Source organism: Podarcis vaucheri (genome assembly GCF_965113315.1).
Source record: "Podarcis vaucheri genome assembly, chromosome: 10".
In the NCBI taxonomy this organism is placed as follows: Eukaryota; Metazoa; Chordata; class Lepidosauria; order Squamata; family Lacertidae; genus Podarcis; species Podarcis vaucheri.
The window spans coordinates 4,389,642-4,409,253 of NC_138748.1; the positions used below are offsets into that span (position 1 = coordinate 4,389,642).

Below are 19,612 nucleotides of genomic sequence, written 5' to 3' on the forward strand. Positions count from 1 at the left end.
AGAAGTTCTTCCTCAAAGAATCCGAGACCACAGTGCAAGAAGCTAGACCTTTTCTTACAACACCACCTGCACAGCCAATGGTTTACTTTTAGTATCTTCCTGTCTCTTTTTAAAAAGCGGATATTGCATTTTAGTTACAGCTATGTTGGTTTATATTATTACTCATGCAAGTTATTGTAAAGACAATTAAGAGAAGGTTTACTGTAAATGTCACATGAACAAAAAAAATACGTTTTCAATGTTGTTTTAACTACATTGAACTCTTTTAACATTTTTTTAAAAAGAGTCACACCATTTTTATTCCCTAATCTTGAAAATCTCCCCGTGCGGAATTGCTTTGTGATTTATAGGAGCATTTGAAGCCCTGGAGGAGTTGTCTGAATTTCAGTATCATCTCATGCTTTTATTGAAGGGGGGGGGAGAGTCCTCCAACCCACTCCAGTAATTAACATTACACATTAGGCTTTTCTTTCTAACAAGTAAGTGCTCACAGTAATTTCGAGCATCATTTGCTGCATATAATATCACAAGTAATTAGTAAGCAGTATTAGGAATTTAGGGAGGGCAGGGGCACATGGCAGTTTGTGTTGCTATTTGAATATATCCTCTCCAAGTGGGGCCTGCAGCAAAATGCTGGTATGTGGGGTGCTCCTGCTCACTCTTCCAAGTCCCGTTCCCCGCTGCCTTCCATTTCATGCACACTGAGCATGCTCAGGCATCACTGGACCATTTTTAAGTCTCCCTCCTTTAGAGCTTTGTTTTTGTACTTTTGCAGAGCTCACTTGCACCTGTGTTTTGTGTGAACAACTGTGTATAGAGTGATTCACTGCAGGCATTGCAGATGGAATGCTACAGATAGACCGTCTCTGCAGGAGAACCAGGCTAGCACCACAGCATTAAGCTGCTACACACGCCCCCCGGAGGCACCTGGTTGGCCACCTCCGGTGGGCGTGGGCGCCAGCCAGGTAGGAGGGGAGGGGGCTAATGCCCCCTACCAGGGGCGGAGCTCGGTCTCCCGCCCACAACCATTCCCCTCTCTTCCAGGGAGGAGAGTCTTTAAGAGTGGGCTGGAGGAATAAGATGGAGCAAAATTTCAGAGAAAATAAAGGCTTTCAAAAGAGGAGGGATTCAACAAAGAATAGCGGAGGAGAACAGAGAAGGATTATGTCCCAGATGGTAGATGTTAGCACATAGGGGATAGAAAACTTAGTTGAAAAATATTTTTCCCCTCTGATTTGAGATTACAAGGAACTAGGGGCTGGTGGGAGATACAAATAGGCACCCACCCCCTTACAGATGGAGAAAATCAGGCTGCACACATGCACTTTGTTTGAGAATCAATGGAGACTGTGCTTTTTTCACCCTGTGTAGTCCACACAGAATTTGGATCTATTTTGCAAAGATCTATTTGCCCCTGTAAAGCTCTTCTTGAGAAAGTGGTTTCATTCTGACAAATTTTGCGGGAGGTGGTCTTTTAAAAAAGAACAATCAATCACAAACTGAAGTGGTGGAAATGTGCAGGTAGAAATGGGAAACTGAGAGAAATTGAAATGAACATATTTGTCCATTGGGGCATCGCTGCTTCATGATAGCAGTCAACACTAGAGCATTTCTCCATTTTCTCAGGGCTGAAGGAAAAGTTAGTGGTGGTAGCAAGCTGACTTATCAGATGAAGTGGGGTAGATTTGAGAGCCAGTGTGGTGTAGTGGTTAAGAGCGGTAGACTCCTAATCTGGGGAACCGGGTTCGCGTCTCCGCTCCTCCACATGCAGCTGCTGGGTGACCTTGGGCCAGTCACACTTCTCTGAAGTCTCTCAGCCCCACTCACCTCACAGAGTGTTTGTTGTGGGGGAGGAAGGGAAAGGAGATTGTTAGCCGCTTTGAGACTCCTTAAAGGGAGTGAAAGGCGGGATATCAAATCCAAACTCTTCTTCTTCTTCTAGATGGGTAAATGGGAAAGCACATCCACCACGGGAGATCCTGAAAAGGGAGGAATTCTTCATCCATCTAAAAGGGCTTTAACTTCTCAGTGTTGAGATGAAAAGAGAAAAAATGTGTTAGATCTTGGAGTTCTTCCCCCTCATTGCTGTCATTGATGTTTTGCCTGAGTAAGGATTGACTAAAGAATTAAACCTTGAATTACAGGTAAATTCCTTAATTAACATACAGATTTGGTTAAGCAGTGTGCAAGGATGGCTATTGGCAGCTGAGATAAGGGAGAGCAATGGTTGAAAAAAATTAAATGGATTAAAACATTTAACTGGCTTTAGGTTGTCTAATGAGTTATTAAAAGACTATATAATCCTCCTCTATCCATGTCCTCCACCCGCTGTACTTATTATTCTCCAAAGATAAACATGGCTGCTTCTAGTGGGGTTTTGTTTTCAAGTGACTTGTGTCTATAGCACTGAAGACCTGCAGCCAGTGAAAGTGAGGATCTGCAAAGCAGTTCAGGGGGCTGGGCAATTTTATTTCCCCAGCATGGGGAAACAGCCATTGTGTCCCAGGCTCATTCTACGGTATTTGTAGTGAATAGGACCTTGAGTGTCAATGTGGGGGAATATCTTGCCAGAGACCCTGGAAAGTCAGGGAAGGTATAAGGTTGCCCGAGGCCTTTTCTAGAATATGGAGACTCTCCTTGAAAATAACCATATCCTCTGGTTAGGAGTGTGGGATGTGCTACATAAGTGGCATTCAAGTACAACATTCCTTGTTTGCCTAGAATGGACATGCAAAGGGAATGCTTGTTCCAGCCAGTCAAAAACTTCCTGTTTCCTCCTGGGCTGGAGTATCCTTCCTTTTGCATGTGACTAGAGGTGGGCGTGACCTTACCTGTGCAGGTAACAAAAGCACAAGGCACAAAGCCCTCCTCCCTTCTTTTTGACTTCCTCCCATTGTTGAAGCAGCTTTTTAGCTAGAGATGCTTTCAGCCAACAGAGGACGAAGAGACTATCTCCATAGGGGATAGACTCACATGTATTTTTCTGTAACTAAGTCTGCCTTCAGGGATCCAAATGTGAACTAATGCTGCTGCTGTGAGTAAACTACTTTCATATACAGTCATACCTCAGGTTGAATGTGCTTCAGGTTGAGCGCTTTCGGGTTGTGCTCCGCGGCAACCCAGAAGTAACGGAGCACGTTACTTCCAGGTTTCGCTGCTCACGCATGCGCAGACGCTCAAAATGATGTCACGTGTATGGGCGGAAGCGGCAAAACATGACCCACACATGCACAGACGCGCCATCGCGTCTTACGTTCTGTTCAGGATGCAAACGGGGCTCCGGAATGGATCCCGTACGCATCCTGAGGTACCACTGTACCTTAAATAAGATTGTGGAGTGTTTATTCTTTTAACAGGGAAATAAGGAATCTTACCAGGAAACTATATTGAGAAGCTTGAACAAAGCTTGCAACCAGCTACCCGCTGTTGCTAGTGCAAGTTAGGAAGGATATTAATAAACAATATATCCTCTCCGGCCTCCCTGAACATTCCCACAAGGAGTGACAAACCTTGCCTGCTCCATGGGATGAGACAGGATGGCATTTATGCAGTCAAGAAGACCAAGGCATTTGGAGAGAAAGAGTGGCATGAGAGTGTGGAATATGAAACAGTCAAAGACCCCATTGGGGTACCAGTAGGCGAAGCTGCATGGGTTTGATTGTGTGAGCTTGTGGTGCCCAGTCTGGGGCCTTTGGGTGCTGTTTGACTACAGCTTCTGCAGTCCATGGCATTTGGCCTGCAGTTAAGCAACATCTGTGACCTTTGATTTGGCGGTGGGTCGTTCTGGGTGATGTGATATGAAGCATAAGGCTGCCAACCCTTGCTCCCTTGACATAGTGACTCCAACAAAATTAGTTATTGACTGGATCTATAGAGGAAGAGGGAGACCAGTGAGTGAACAGGCCTGGGGAGGGGGGCAAAGAACTGACCTAGGTGACCCTTTTGGCCCCCCTCAATCCTACAATTGCAGGAAAAACAATCTTATCATGTCAGTGACTAAGTCTTAAGTCCTCTGTGCACTAACTTACCTGGAAATAAGCCCCTTTACGCACAGCAAGACTTACGGTACTTCTGAGTAAATAGGAATGGGATTGCAATGCAAGAGAAAACAAAAGCGCACAAGTGAGTTTCCTTTTCTAAACAGTCATATTGACACTGTAAATGTCATTTAAATAGCTTCACAAGGAAACATCAAATAAATATATCTCATCATTATGTGTATTCGACTGATTATGTTTCTTCTAACTTCATCCTCCTCTTGTTTTCTCGGGGGTAAAAGATAATATTTTCCCCCTGACCAGCTTGCTGAGTCTTAAAAATTGCTGCAATTGCATTTGAGTTTATATTACAAACAAGATAAAATCCCCTAGTCTGTCTCAATTTCTCTCCCAGGAAAGCAGAGTTCAGTCAAACTGCACAATTAATTTGAGATCACTTTTGGGAAGAAGAGGGGCGGGTTTAGGAAAAGATTGCGTGAAGCTCTGCAGCTCTCTTCTGGGGGATTTCAGGTCTATGCAAGGAAGCTTAACTCACTTTCCTATAAAAAGTAGCTCCTTGTTTTCCTGGAACTGTCCTATCAGATATGTTCTCCTTTAAAATTGCAGGTTGCATCCTTTTCATCCTATGGCAGATGCACACCCTCCATATGCTTAAGTGTCTCGTGCGCCAGAGCTTGCCTTGTAATGCCAGAAAGGTACCTTTTGCACAGCTGAGAATCACATGATTTGGGTGCTCAACCTTCTGTGTGTGCATGTGAATCGTTGCAGATGATGCTAAGTATAACAATTTCATTTACTGAGATTGGGAATGCTTAAATGCATTACTGTGTGTTTAATTCTGGAATGTTCCCCAGTAATTATCCACCTTCCTCGTCCAAAGGAAATATGCATTCTGTTGCCTAATGGCTGTGTGGGTTGCAGTGCTGCTATAACCTTATCGTCTTTGCATATCAGCAGAGATGGACCTTTATGGCCTGATCCCACCAATTCACTGGTGTTGTTGGGTTTCCCCCCAAAAGGAAGGAACCACTTTGATCACTTACCATGATATATTGATGCTAACTATTCTGATATTTCTCTCTGTGATTCCATCAGCATTGTGCTCAAAATTGCCACAATATCCTGCTGTGTGATACTGCCTCACCAGCACAGCTGCTGGTGTATCACTTCTCTTCAGCAGTCATACGCTGGCGCATGAGTCTTAGGGTTGGGAAGAAAAAAGCTCTTTGTAACACCTGTAGATGTGAATGAAATTTTACACGTGCAATATTGATATCTAGCCAAAAAATAATAATGTGAATAAATCCTGGGGAGAGATTTGAAATGACTGAAATAACTTGAAACATTTAGAGAAAAAGTAGAATCTCTCTCTACTGTTTTTTTGACAAAGTGAAACTGGGCCCCACAAGGCCATATGCATGTTCAGTTGTATTTTTACTTTGAGAAGAAGACTCCCTCTCTCCTCTTCAGAGCTTACCAATACCTGCTTCACAAACTTTTGGCAATTAGCTATTTGTATAATAAATGCCATGATTGCAGGTGTGCAATGCAGGTTTTGCATTGCATAACCCGTTTCAGAGGGTTTCCTTTTGCAGAATTTGGAATGCTGGTTCTCATAATTTTGTCATAGTCTGGGAAGAAGGATTCATGAAATAAAGGGAAGCACTAGATGCATGTGAGTAGAGATATGTGCCAAGCACAGAGGCTATGTCTATTTCCTGGTCCTGTCTTCTAGTTTCTTGCTGCTCAGTCCATGTGCTTTCAGGGCTGGAACCTTGCTTAGACAGAGAAAGGGGAAATGTGAAAGAAGGAACCATGTGGGCTAGATTAAGAAGAGAGCGAGGAAGCACAGTCTCCCAGCATTTAGCAACAGCTCTCCGATTGTGTGTTAAAGCCCACGTTCTATCATACCCGTTTTGGGTTTGTCCTCTGTCACCCAGAATATGATAGTAATTTGTCCATGATTTTTGTGTTCCTAGATAGTTTTCCACTGAATTACTCACTCCCAGTTTAAAATTACACTACATTTCATAGGACAGGCCATCAATTTAACAGTGCTTCATAATGTTAGTTCCACCTTGTTTTGCTTGCAGTTATTATGTTGATTTGGTAACTACAATTCAGGTCAACTAACAGTGCAAGCTGAACCATGTCTACTCAGAAGTAAGTCCTATTGAATTCAGTGGGGTATACTGCCAGGAAAATGGGGTTAGGACTGCAGTCTTTGTCATGATAACTAGGTTGCACCGGAAATCAAAGGTAAGAAGTTATTTATTCTCAGTGAGCTAAAGTTTGGGGATTGGGGCAAATGGCAGGATGAACTAAGTCAGGCCGTGAATTAGCATCTTGTTTCCATGTGTTTTGAAAATGTTTCCATTGTACAAAGGAACAGTCGCTGAGAGAGAAAAATAGGGGGGGTAGACTCTGTAGCTGTGGCTCTAACTGACATAGCCTATGATAATTTGGACACAGGGGAGCTTTGGGTGTTAGGAATGGGGTAACTTCAGCTGGAAAATTCATTCTTGTATCTTACAGCTGGTTTGCAGGCAGCACTTAGAATCAGAGATTTGGAAGAGACCCCGAGGGTCATCTAGTCCAACCCCCTGCAATGCAGGAAACTCAGCTAAAGCAGCCATGACTTAAGGGTGATGTGATGGTTTAGCCAGCTTACAGTCATTCACACATCTGAAAACCCAAGAGATTTTTATTTTTGCCTTATCAAAAGCCTTCGGTGTTCAATTTGGTTATTGTGTTAATTGGAGCCCCTATTTATTAATGGGAGGCTCTTGCCTTTTACCAGCTACATGGCAGGCAGAACTGCATGAGGTTCAGTTCAGTCACTGATCCCCATGTCCTTAAAAAGCTTTCATTTTTTGGGTTTTAGCTGACCATGCCCCCTTTTAAGGCACAGAGCCTCAGTCGGAAAGAAAGGTGCTTAAGTTTCTCTGCACTTGGAATGGACCCCTTCCTATTCTTTAGAGGAAAAGATGTCATAGTTGTAACACAGATTAACTGATTATATCTGTGTGAAACATTTACTCCGTGCAACTGGTTCTCAGCACAATGCTCACTTTTGCTCCCTCGTTATTTCTACACTTGCCCCTGGAAATTACTGTATAGGTTCAGCTAAGGCCAACCCCACATTATTTATTAGGGTTCTAAACTAACCAGGAAAGGGGGGGGGGGATAATCAGCTTGACCTGCTCCTGTGCCTTGAGTGGCAGCTTGATGTGTGGAAACACTACAATCTGAAGCTCTTCACACCATAGAGCTAAACATTATTACTTGCTAATGTCTGCTCTGCATATCAATCTGTGATCAAAGGCAAGGCTGAAGAGTTGGCAGCCCTCAAATTCAGGTTTTTGTTTCACTGAAGTTGCAGTTCTGTGGGTGGAATTCGACTAAATTTTAGCACATGGCTAAGTTAGGTCCATTAATTTCAGTAGGTCTATTCTGAGTAAACTGAATCCCACCCTATGCACACTTACCTGGGAGGGAGCGGCTTTGAAGATAGCATGGTTTAGTACACATGCTTAAGAATGGGCTGAATCTGTTCAAAGATAGCACAGCACAGAACATTAGCTATATATTACTGTACCCTATAGGGTCTGAGCTGATTCTCATAGCAGATTCATCTAGTGAAGAATGCAAGTAACATCTAGTGAAGAAGACCAGCATGTGTGAAAATGTGATCACAAATATAACACACTCCACATAAATTGATTTTGAAACAATAAGCTCATGTACTCAGCTGATAGCCACCAAGTGTAGTCAATTGATGTCTATGTCTATGTGAACCACAGTTCTCAGTATTGGGAGGATGATTTCTCGCTGATATTTATTAAAAATGCTGCATTTTATGTAATGTATTTTGAACATATGCTGGCAAATAGCACCCCCTAAAATGCCATTTTTAAAAAAACAGCAACAGCAGCATCAAAGAGTCTTGTAGCACCTTAAAAGACCCGCAGTTTTTTATTTTCATATTATTAAGTTATTTTAGTCTCCATGGTACAGAATTTGAGAAAAATTGTTTGTGTTCTTATGGCTCTACAACAGCTGATCACAGAAACATTGATAGTTTTTGGATAGTTGGTACAATGGATGATACAGGGGTAAAATATTTATGGACAAAGAAGTACAAAAGGCTGAGCTGTGTCTCCTTCCACCATTGAAGTTCTGTGGCTCTGATCACTCACTAATTAATGGGTCAAGAAGGTTTCTCATGCATATTCACAGATCTGCCCTTCAACTGAAAGATTATGTTCAAGTATTTTAAAGCACCATGATTTATTTTTTTAAAATGTGTTCACTTGCAGCTTCGTCTAGAGTAAATAAATAGTATGGTTTTACTCTGATTGCCTGGATCAAAACATGCAAGCAGCAAGCAATATCATTCATGCAGAAGAGAGAGGAATATCCTCAAAATGTACAGCCATTGTTCTGTGACAATATATTTGGTCAGGTGACTTCTACACCTTGCAAATTGTTTTCATGAATATTTAACAAACCAAGGGATTGTATGAGTGGAAATTCAGGCTAAGTCAGTGTCCTTAGGCTGTTTGACTTTACATTCTGCCAAGAAAGGTATTTTAAAACTAAAATTTGATCACTTCCCTACCAATTCAGTTAAATGCATTTCTTGAAGATTAAAAAAACACAGAGCTACAATTGCTTTTCTTAGATAAATACATTTTAAAGCTGTCCTGGATTCCACCCCATTCCTCTGAAATTGGTACAAACAGTAAAATTATTAAGCAAATAGACTTGAAATTAAAATGCACACAGTAAATTAAAAGGTGTGGAAAATAACTGACATAAACTATGTATAGTGCTAAATATATACATATGACCCACATTCCAAAGGCAAAGATAACTTCTATAGCAAGCATAAAAAGAATATGCATATACACAAAACATACAAAAATGAGTATAAAATGAGAAAGGTCTTGCCAACAGAGAAAACAGTGAAAAGAAAGATATAAATGAGGATTGGGCTATAGTTTCATAACTAAACAAATGTGCTTTGGGGAGGTTGCCCTAGAATACTGGTGACTATGGAATCACAATGGGAACAAGGAACCGAAGGTGATCTTCTGATTTGGCCCCCCCTGTCTGAGGACTGACATTTTTACATAAAATAATGAACACACTCTGACAGCTCAACCTAACATGCAAGTCTCCTGGAAATAAATGGGAGCTTTGCAGGAGCATTCAGTGGGGCTTGCACAGCACCTCCTGGCAGATTGTCCCCAAAATGTTTAGATCTCTAACCACTATATCTGGTCATTTCTGTGTTCTGAATCTCAAAAATTTCACTCTTGCTTTGCCTTTAAGGAGGAAATTCTGTTTGTTATTGGCCATCAGATTTAAGAGCCAAAAACCTCATGCAACAAACCAACAAGTAAAGCCCTCTTAGCTGCAAGTCTCGCCATGCCATTTGCTTCTCTCAAATTTCTCTCTCCTCGCTCTCTTTTTCATTTGGGGCATGCAGGTCAAGAGAGAACAAGAGGGCTCACACCTGCTACATCTTTTGAAGGCTCCCGTTTACACCCAGGAAATAAAGCAAGCCGGATTTCCAGCCCCTGCTTCTCTGCTCTCTTCCCCACTGCAGGAGGGCCAGGTCCCTGGAGATGCTCTGCTGCAAAGCCTTTCTCACTTGCCCATCCCCTGCATACGAAGTTCGAACACTTCCCGGGAGGAGCAGACCAACGCTGACCATCCAGGCACGCGAATCCAGAGTCAAACCACACTTGGCCCAGAACCTGAAGTCCATCATAGAGGCTTAGAGTCTTGGAGGGGGTCTTGGGGGACATCCAGCCCACCCGCTGGCTCAGCAATCCTTAACCACAACACCTTCTCTATTCCAAATGCATATATAATAGTAATTATTATAAATAATAATATTTGGGGAGCCACTGCATAGGGCTCCACCTTCCTCCTGAGCTCTCGCTTTCTCTCTGCGCGGATCCCCTTCGGATTCAGTCATTCCTCGCCTGGGCTGCTGGCCCAGCTTATCCCGAAGACACCACGACGCTTCCCGAGCGAGCCCTTGCGCCGAAAACTTTCCCCCTGCCGCCCTCGCCCGCTTTCGGTCCTGGGCAGCTTCTCCCGAGGAGGAGGCGGAGGATGTCGCCTTACCTGGCGCTGGCGGGCGACGCTGGCTGGCGGCGGCTGCACTTCTGGTCCTCCACGTCGTCACCATAGCGCGGGCGGGCGGGCGGGCGGGCGTCCTTAGAGATCCGAAAGAGATGTGGAAGCACCCCGGGGAAATGCCCGCACCCTCTTCCTCGGGGAAGGTGGTCCTCCTCCTCTTCCTCCTCCTCCTCCCCCTGACCCCCCGCCCCTCTGGGCATCAAGGCTGGCGTGAGCGGAGACGGGTGGGGGCCAGGGGGCGTCGGGAAGAGGCAACGCGCAGCGGAGATCGGCCCCCTTTCCCAAGCCCTCCTCCTCCTCCACCCGCCGCCCTTCCTCACACAGCCCCAAATCGGAGAAGTTTCACTGTCCCCAAGTGATGCGCTTTGCTGCAGCCCCGCATCTGGGGACTGCTTCTCCCTTCCAAACCTATCGCCTCTCTCTCTCACACACACACACTCTGCTCTGCCCCCCCCCCCAAATCCAGAGCTCCGGGCGACCCCCCCCCCTTGCTCGCTTGCCTAGGATTGGGCTAGCAGGATGGACATGGGGCTAACTTCGCATGGCCGGCAGCTGAAACCGGCAGGTAGCCCTTGAGAGGTCTAAATCTGCCTTCCCTCCCGCTGCAGCCCCGTGTTGCTTCTGCTCTGGAGCGACAGCCCTGGAGAGGCAGGCTTTGATGCGCGCCTCGTCCCCCTCGGCTGTTTAACTCCACTTGCCGCCCGGGCAAGAGCCCCAGCCCCTCCGGTCCCTGCTTCTGGAGGACCAGACGCGGCCGTCTCCTAGCAACGCCCTCATCAATCTCCGCGGGATGCTCTGTGATTGGGCCGGGCGGAGAGGGAGACGCGCCCGTTTCCCTTCCCCGAGAACGCTCAGGATGCTGCAGCCTGTTGTTTGCATCTTTCCCGCAGCGATAGGTAGACAAGACCCACTGGCTTGGGGGAGCTGGGTGGTGTTGCGGGGGGGGGGGGCGGGGAGGACAGAGAGAGGCTGGAATGCAAAATCAGGGTCATTCTCCGCTGCCTCTGCCTGCTTCTGTCCGGGGTGGTATCTCAACTTAGATTCTCCTATTGTCTCTGAGAAACAGCCATTCACAAACTCCTCACTGTGGTTCATTGATCTTAATGACAGTTTGGCTTGGAATTTAAAATGTGCCTTTAATAAACTGTGCTTATGTTCTCTGACAATCAACAGGGGAGTGAAAGGGGGGGAAAGGTGAAATAATCTTGATAATAAAAATTAAGAATCTTTTAGGATATTTAATATATTAGGTATTGTACACAGTATAATACATACAAGTATATAGTTATTATTAATACAGTATAACTTCATATATATATATATATATATATATATACACACAGGTATGAGAAAAATGAAGGACTTGTACCAGAACAGCCAGGTGTTAGGAAGCTCATTGTCTTTCAACACATGGAGGTGAAAACTGAGGTTAGAATGAAGATAATTCAGCCGCCCTCTCCCAAAAAACCTTGGGGGCAGTGGTCCAACTCTGTACGGGTACAATATCATTTGAGAGCTAGCTATGGATGCATCTAGGGAAAATACATTTATTTATATCCTACTTTTCAGAATTAAAAATCCCCCCAAGGCAGCATGCAACAGGAGAAAACCATAAATTAAAGTCCTCACTAAAACCAACCTGTATAAATCATGAAGAGTGCAATGCAGGAGTCACAAGACTCAACCCAAACCCAAGCAATGGATAATTTGACAATTTGTCTCATAGAACTAGCATGTGCTTTGTTGGCAGACACGCTTGCCATTAAATATCGAGAAGCATTTCGTAAAAGAAGGGGCAAAAAGGCTTGGAAGCAACAAGGAAGTGCCTTATGTGGAGCCGAAATTAGGGGATGTTGTAAAGAGAAATAAATTTGGTTTCTTCTTCACTCTAAAAAACTTTGGAAATAACCCTGCAGTGATCTTGGCAATCAAAAAAGAAGTGTTTATTTATCACCACAGGGCAGCAGAACAACATATTTCATTCCCAAACCACACATATACAGAGAATGAGAGAGTTCATATCCTGCTTGACAAATATATGGTATATTTATTTCAATTATTTGTTTTAAATGTTTATAAAGCTCTTCATATTAAAACACACACACACACACACACACACACAACATTGCAGTGATAAACTTTCTGTCATTAAGGATGACGGAATACAACTCATTTTCTTCATTTCCTAAACCTACCAGAATCATTTCCATTCTAACTCTGTCACTGCATAGATGCTCCCACACAGGGCTTCTTTGCCCTGATTCTCTCCCTCCCTGCCGACATTCATGCATTTTATTTGTATGCCACTTTTACACACACACACACACACACACACACACACACTTGTGCTCAAAGTGTCTTAGAACAAATAAATTCCTGAATTGCAGGGGGTTGGACTAGATGACCCTCGGGATCCCTTCCAACTCTACAGTTCTATGATTCTATGAAACAGGGATGCTGCCTGGGCATCAAACAAACACTCCAAAAACATTTCATAATACCATAGCAAAACAACAGCAAATATAACAACATACCAAAGAACCCACATTTCAATACTATAAATTATAGCACAGTCACTTAAACAATATGTAGCACCCATGTGCTAAACACCCAGCCCAACCCCCTGATGATCTCTCCCAGTGGCTTCATGTAGATGTTAAAAAGCATGGGGGAGAGGACAGAGCCCTGAGGCACCCCACAAGCGAGAGCTCAGGGTCTGAACACTCACTCCCCGTACTTCCTGAACACAGCCCAGGAGGAAGAAGTGGAAGCATTACATAACAGTGTCCCCAACTCCCAGCCCCTCTAGACGGTCCAGCAGGATACTGTCCTAGACAGCATCAAAAGCCACTGGGAGATCCAGCAGAACCAGGAAACAGCTTTCACCTCTGCCCCAAGCCCACTGGAGATTATTGACCAGCACAACTAAGGCAGCTTCCATGATGGGGTCTGAAACCCGACTGGAAGGAATCCAAACTTTCTGCATCCTCCAGGCATGCCTGGAGTTGTTCAGTGACCACCCACTCAATCACCTTGCCCAGGAATGGAATATTTGAGACTGGGTGATAATTGCCCATAGTGGTTGGGTTCAGAGATGGTTTTTCTAAGAATTGATTTAATAGAATAAGAAGAATCAGTCAAATTAGCAAGGATAATTGCGTTGCATAATAGAGGAGCAAGTCTTGGGTTTATGCCACACAGTTTTCACCATGAGGGCCAATGCACACTGAAGCATTTCATGTTCAGTCCAGCATTTTCATTTGGGCCAGAATATGTATTGCGTTTGCCATAAGAATGCTGCCCAAGATAGCTTTCCCCCTATCTATGGGCTCCCTTCTCTACCTAACATTTGTGAATACTGACCATGCCTCTCTCCTTGCCTCACCTCAGATTGCCTCTGGCTCAGAAATTCATAGTGATATCAGATGCTATATAATATTGGATTCCAACCACTGGGTACTAACACCTATGAAATGGCATCCTTTGTCAGTTATCAAATATTGAAATGAAATATCTTAGATAAATATTGTATGAACATTTGAGAATCCAGAGAACAGTTGAGCTGCGTATCAAAATAATTACAGTGGTACCTCGGGTTGCATACGCTTCAAGTTATATACACTTCAGGTTACAGACTCTGCTAACCCAGAAATAGTACCTCGGGTTAAGAACTTTGCTTCAGGATTAGAACAGAAATCACACAATGGCAGTGCGGGGGCAGCAGGAGGCCCCATTAGCTAAAGTGGTGCTTCAGGTTAAGAACAGTTTCAGGTTAAGAACGGACCTCCAGAACAAATTAAGTACATAACCAGAGGTACCACTGTATTGGGAAGAAATTTCTTGCAAAGACATTTCAAATAATGCAGCAGAAAGGAGGGGTCAGTTGCCATGTGGCAGCCATATATATATCTATCCATAACAAATACAATGCATACTTTGGCACTTCTGAATGTTTCTTCATGTTCTCAGATCCATGGGGGTGGGGGCAACCTGCTGCTCTATTTTTTGTGTTCGTACAGGTGGAAAAGAAGGGAGAAAACTGGGGGACAATCCTAGGGGCACAGGGCTGGCCCTCATTGGGCAAGGTGAAGCAATGCCCAACAACTCCTGCTTAGCCCTCTGGCCAAAGATATGTGTGCCCATGCCTGTCATGCACCCCATAGACTGTTGTCTACTAGTGGAGTGGGGGAATGTTATCCCATTGCCAGTGTTGAAAGGAGATTCAGCTGCCTGGGGAGTCTGTAGGAGCACATGGAATAGGTGTAAGTCATTATCTTGTCCTTTGCCTCAGGTAGCACAATGTCTTGGGGCAGCTCTGGGGTGGATGAAGATGGATGAGGGGTGGGGCAAAGAGGGTTCTCCACCCAGTTTTGGCTCTTGTCCTGCCCCCTCCCCCAGGCAGGAGGCTCCCAACGGGGGCGGGGGGGGGAGTATCATCCGCAGAATGCAGTGAATGAGTGTGGCTGCATTCAGGTGTGGGGTTTAATGTGTTCATCTGACCAGTTATTGTGCTAGCATTTTCTCACATTCCTTTTGTACTTGTGGTACCTTTTGAATTATGCCTCTGTAGCTCTTTGATCAATATATTGCCATGCCTCACTGAATTTGAAATGGTGGGGAAGAACCTCAAGCAAGGATATCACCCCAAATTTTGTGTGGTGTTATCTTGAAAAACCATGGGGGGAGGAGGAGGAGTTTGGATTTGATATCCCGCCTTTCACTCCCTTTAAGGAGTCTCAAAGTGGCTAACAATCTCCTTTCGCTTCCTCCCCCACAACAAACACTCTGTGAGGTGAGTGGGGCTGAGAGACTTCACAGAAGTGTGACTGGCCCAAGGTCACCCAGCAGCTGCATGTGGAGGAGCGGAGACCCGAACCCGGTTCCCCAGATTACGAGTCCACTGCTCTTAACCACCACACCACACTGGCTCTCCAGTAAATGGAGAATTTACAGTGCAACATTCCTGTGATTTTTCTAGTTAACAGGGTTGCAAACTGACCCCCCCCCCCCGGAAACAGTTAACATCAAAATGAGCACTCAATTCTGCTTGATTTCTAGAAGTGCGGTAACTTTTATGATATGTGAGTGAGTGGGAACTGATTTTTAATGAGTGGGCTGCTGCCATCCTATTTGTGCTGTGATTGCTGGTATGTTTTTAATTGAAATTGTGTGTGTGTGTTTAACTGTTTTTTAATAATTGTCCCCACGACCACCACCAGCACTTCTGCCAATGTTTTTAGTTGTTCTTATTTTATCTGTAAACTGCCTTGAGTCTCTATCAGGAAAATGATGGGGTATAAACAAATTAATAACAAACAAACAGCAGGTAAAGAAGCACGAAGAAGAAGGAATAAAGTTTTGCCTGAAAGCAGCCTCTGTGTTTACTTTTGTTTGGGGATTTTTAAAAATTGTTTCACAATAAATAAGTTTTCACAATACATTTTCATAATACAATGAAACACAATATAATGAAATACAATGCAATGAACAAAAGAAACTAATCTACAGGAAATAAAGAGAAGAATGAAACTGAAGAAAGAAGAAGCCGAAAAAGAAACTCCGTCACCACTGTATCTCCACTTTCATCCCCTACAGAGGAAGTCGTGCTCCCACCTAGGCTCATCCCTCTCTTCTCACAGCCTCCCACCCTGTGAGATCTCCCCTGACCCACCTCTCCCTTGGGGTCCATACTGTCCTTCCCCTTCATTTGTATATAGTTCTTACCAAAGTACATTGAGAGAGAGAGAGAGTAAGAATATAGGGATAATAATATGCTACCAAGAAATATAAACATTAAGAGAGAAGAAATAAATAAAAGGACCTCCAGCTACCCACCTGTCAGTTGTGTATACAAAATTTCTTCAAAATAGTCAGATGCGCAATCTGGGTTACTCAGTTATGTTTCCCTTTACTGGACATTGTTTTCCTCACCTTCCATCCAGAGCTCTCCAGTTCATTTACTTTTTTTCAGTGCAGAAATTCTAAAGGAGATTCTCTAGTTACTGCCTTCACAATTATAAAACATTCCCTTTTTATTCTTTATCTCCTCCTCCAAAAGAAAACTTTTTTTTACTGTATTTGTATATTAACATATAGTAGTTCAATTGTTTTAAAATCTTAATTCACATCCCAATCCATTTCCTGTGTCATTTTCATCCAGATATCAGTCCTGTGTCCATATATCAGTTCATCAATCCTGTTTGCCATTTTCCTCCTCTTCTTCTAGTTAACCAGAGGGACAAGATTCCATTCAAATTGCACACAAATTCTATCCTTTCTCTGCTGTACTTCCACTCCTGGGGGTTTCTCCAAAATCAAAACTCCAGTATTTGGCAGTTCTGTTACTTCCAGCCTTTGCTCACCCATTTACAACTCTGCCATTCCATTCTGCATCTCTGATTCAAGGATTTTTTCTTCTTTCCCTTTGGCTCCCCCCTCCCCCGAGTTGAGTCTGCAGCTTGCATCTCCTTTTCTTGCAATTCTGGCACTGCATCAATATATTCTCTTAGGATCATTTCCCCCATCTATGCATTGATTTCTTCAAACAGTGCTCTTGCCACATTAACTGTCAATGGGAGGCCTTTCAAACTCTTCATATTTGTGGTCACGTACTTTTATAGTCCGGGGACGCGGGTGGGGCTGTGGGTAAAACCTCAGTGCCTAGGGCTTGCCGATTGCATGGTCCCAGTTCCTGCCCACCTAGCAGTTCGAAAGCACCCTTTAGTGCAAGTAGATAAATAGGGACCGCTTTATAGCGGGAAGGTAAACGGCGTTTCCGTGTGCTGCGCTGGTGCTGGCTCGCCAGAGCAGCTTCGTCACGCTGGCCACGTGACCCGGAAGTGTCTCTGGACAGCGCTGGCCCCCGGCCTCTTAAGTGAGATGGGCGCACAACCCTAGAGTCAGACACGACTGGCCCGTGCGGGCAGGGGTACCTTTACTTTCGTAGTCCAGTCCTCTCACAGTTAAATGGTGTGTCCTTGGAATGCTTAGAATTCCAATCTCCCCCCGCCACACACACACCATTTTTCTTACCAGTGGCATAAATCTTAACAAGGAAGGCTGAAAAGCACCACAGAACAAGCCCAATAGAAAACTTTTCAGAGATAGAGAATCTCCTGTCTGTGTCTATATTTCTTTGATTTATATTTCAAATTGAGCTTTTTGCTTATGTTCTCCTGAGCACCATCACTAATAACTTGAGTCAGTCCTCAGGTCATATTTTGCACAAGCACTTAAACTGACACATAGATAACTTCCCAATTAATTTATAGGTGTAGTTTCAAATATAGTTAAAGAGAAAATAGAAGGATCGGAGAAGTGGCAAATCTTTTTGTTGGATTGATCTCCAGCATCTTAAGTGGTGCTTGGGAATGCTGAAATTTTCTCCCACTCCCAGATCACTCACCCGATAGAATTTTTCTATCCTGTTGGTGAACAATCCACTCTAGAGCTTCTGGAAATTAATCCCTTGTCATCTCTGACAGCAGAGATAAAGACAGCAGATAAATAAATCTGTCATTAAACACCACTTAATTGCAACTTTCAGAGCTCTAGCGGTGGTTCATAAGAGTTGCGACCAACGTGGATAAACTCCTCCCATGAAGTCTGCAGTCTGTGTGTTTACATTCATGGTCAGGAAATAATGAACCAGGGGTTGGGAACCTTGTGACTTTCCAGATGTTGCTAGATTAGAACTCCTATGACCTCTTGAGATGGAGTCCAACAGCATCTGAAAAACCACAGGTTCCCCATCGCACAGGCTTCCCTCTGCATGACCACAGCCACCCACAGCTGAATGAAAAAGCAGAAAAGAAAGAGCAATTTCAAGGAATCTGCAATGTAATGTCATTTAGCTGTTACAATGTGGGTCATGGTTTGCAGATGTGTCAACAAACACCATGAAATGACTGGCCTTCCGTGTGTAATGTCCCCAACACTGCCATCTCAGCCCTACACCACTGATGTAGACCTGTGGGTGGGATGACAGAATTTCCCACGCTACTGCAGAAAAATCAATGACTGCAAATGCACGATAGACTGACTCATCCTTAGGGAAGCTAGATCAACATTTCAAGAAGGGTTCATCATATTCAAGATCACATAGCATGAAATAGTTGTTACCCTTTAACATCCTTAATTACCTTTTTCTATGTACACAATCAGCATAGTAAAAAAGGGTGTAAGATTTTTTAAAAAAACTTTTTCAATCCACATTGAAGTGTAAATCAAGGGGAACTTAAAGTGTTTTGATGGGAATGATTTCCTTTCATAAGCTTGCCATGACTGAAATAATGGGTTTATATTGCAGTTGATTAAACGCCATATTAGTTTCTAATGTGTCACTGCAGCTTCGCGATAACATTTTTCACATCATCCGCCAGTGAACAGAAGAAATTCTATTACAGAACTCAAAGTAAAATTCCTTATATAATTTTCTGGCTGGGACCAATGGCCTGCTGATCTGTTCTGAAATCACTGTAACACTTGAAAATGTGTCATTTCCTCCTTGGTTAAATAAACAAGTGTTATCTCACTGTGGTTTATTGTTCTGTAAACCATATTTACTTTTGCTTGGCCTCTAGACCCCCCGAGTTGTAGTCAGCCAAGTTCCAAATTCATCTATTCTGAGCAGGACGAGTCAGTTCTGTCCGATGAGTCTATTCTGACTATTGAAGTGAATAAACCTAGGTTAGTCGCTTTCATTAACTTCAGTGGGTCTACTCTGAGTAGGACTACATGACATAGACCTGACCATTCTATATGCTGGCTTTGGAGTTAGAGTGTTTTGTTGTTGGACTTGGGGAGCAGTGTGTGATTTTTTTATTGTTAGGCTGCACCCACTAAGCTGTGAAAAAACTCTGCTGGTTGTTACCCCTGTCCTGCCTTGCAAGATCCACCAGGTTCATAATACCCAAAGAGCCCTGCTTGCTTGATCAGATCAAAGGCCTATCTGGTCCAGTATCCTGTTCTCACAGTGGCCAGCGTGAGTCCTATGGGAAGCCCAAAAGCAGGACACAAAGAGTGCTCTCCACCTGGGCTCCCCATTCTCCTGTATTCAGAGGCACACGACCTCCAATATCGCAAGTTGTACAGAGCCATTATTACACTGAAAGTTGTATCTTCCATCAATTTGTCTAAACTCCTTTTAAAGCTATCCAGATTGATTACCACCACTACATCCTGTGGTAGATTGCATGAAGAAGTACTTTTGTGTGTGTGTCCTAAATCTTTCAGTATTCAGCTTTACTGAGTGAACTTTGTTTCTAGTATTTTGAGAGAGGAAGTAAAATGTCTCTCTGTCCACTTTCTCTACACCAAACATTAATGCTATGCACCTGTCACGTCTCCACTGCCTCACCCTTTTTCTGAATTAAAAAGCCCCAAATGTTGCAGCTTTTCCTCATAGGGGAGATGTTCCAGCCCCACAGTCTTTTCCTTTGCCATTTTCTGAGACTTTA

The 19,612-nt window shown here is 43.8% G+C and overlaps 2 protein-coding genes across 3 annotated transcripts in view; one reads left to right on the forward strand and one right to left on the reverse strand.

Moving 5' to 3' along the window:
- GRM3 (glutamate metabotropic receptor 3) overlaps positions 1–19,612 on the reverse strand; it is a 147,790-nt gene that overhangs the window by 75,030 nt on the left and 53,148 nt on the right. The window contains exon 1 of one of the 2 annotated variants that reach the window (XM_082240111.1): positions 10,140–11,016. The exons of the other annotated variant lie outside the window; for it this stretch is intronic. The gene's annotated coding sequence lies outside the window, so the exon portion shown is untranslated. Of the gene's footprint in view, positions 1–10,139; positions 11,017–19,612 lie in introns of those variants that run through there. 2 annotated transcript variants of the gene reach the window in all.
- STK38L (serine/threonine kinase 38 like) overlaps positions 1–19,612 on the forward strand; it is a 502,631-nt gene that overhangs the window by 69,297 nt on the left and 413,722 nt on the right. The window lies entirely within an intron of this gene.